Source organism: Octopus bimaculoides, chromosome 5, assembly GCF_001194135.2.
Source record: "Octopus bimaculoides isolate UCB-OBI-ISO-001 chromosome 5, ASM119413v2, whole genome shotgun sequence".
NCBI classification, from domain to species: Eukaryota; Metazoa; Mollusca; class Cephalopoda; order Octopoda; family Octopodidae; genus Octopus; species Octopus bimaculoides.
In genome coordinates this window covers 24106563-24107556 of record NC_068985.1, presented here as the reverse complement: position 1 = coordinate 24107556, position 994 = coordinate 24106563, and the positions used below count along the sequence as shown (strand labels likewise).

The following is a 994-nucleotide window of genomic DNA, read 5'->3' as shown; positions in this document are numbered from 1 at the left end:
TATATATATATATATATATATATATGTATGTATGTATGTATGTAGGTATGTATGTATGTATTTATGTATAGATAAATATATATACATATATATATGGGCGCGACTCTGTGGTAAGAAGCTTGCTTCCCAACCACATGGCACCTTAGGCAAATGTCTACTACTATAGGCTCGGGCTGACCAAAGCCTTGTGAGTGAATTTGCTGCACGGAAACTGGAAGAAGCCCGTCGTACATATATGTATATCTATGTGTGTGTGTGTGTCTTTGTATATGTTTATCACCCACCACCGCTTGATAACAAATGTTTACGTCTCCGTGACCTAGCGGTTCGGCAAATTTGACCGTTAGACTAAGTACCAGGCTGTGTGTGTGTGTGTGTGTGTGTGAGTGTAAGAGTATATGCATGTATGTTGGTGCCTGTATATGTATTCACAATGAAAAAACATGTTCTTGGAAAGGGATTTCCTGTGGGTTAGTACAGAAACTTGTTTACCTACATTTCACCACACACAAGTTATAAACACTTGAGTAAGGCATGAACGTTATATAACGCCACATCGTCTTTGCTATAATAACCCCCCTCCGCCTCCTCTTCCTCCTACCTCGTTCGTTATATTCATCCTCCTCCGCTCACTTCCTTCTTTTTCTTCTACATGTCCTTCCTTCTACATGTAGGCTGGTTGGGATTGTCCCTATGAAAGAAATCAATATCAGCTTTGAACACCGTCTGCTGCAGCATGTAGGAAAGCAATTTTACACACTTACACAAGCTCAGGGCATCTTCTCTAAGTGATAGCATGATTTGCGCGAAATAGCAACTAAGTCTCAATTGATTCATATCTTTACTGCTATTGATCGCAAACAAAAAAAGTGGGAGCTTAATTTTCTTCAACTAAGAAATACACCCTGATTAATATAGTCGTACATATGCATAAATACACACACACACACACACACACACACACAGTTATATATACACATATATACATATATAT

General features: G+C 38.5%; 1 protein-coding gene and 1 long non-coding RNA gene across 8 annotated transcripts in view; one reads left to right on the top strand and one right to left on the bottom strand.

Annotated features, from left to right (window-relative positions):
* Positions 1 to 994, top strand: part of LOC106867714 (probable vesicular acetylcholine transporter-B) — a 292276-nt gene that overhangs the window by 42235 nt on the left and 249047 nt on the right. The gene's annotated exons all lie outside the window — the stretch shown is intronic.
* Positions 1 to 994, bottom strand: part of LOC106879491 (uncharacterized) — a 29579-nt gene that overhangs the window by 25060 nt on the left and 3525 nt on the right. The window contains exon 2 of the long non-coding RNA XR_001410640.2: positions 602 to 691. This is a non-coding gene — a long non-coding RNA (uncharacterized LOC106879491). The remainder of the gene's footprint in view (positions 1 to 601; positions 692 to 994) is intronic.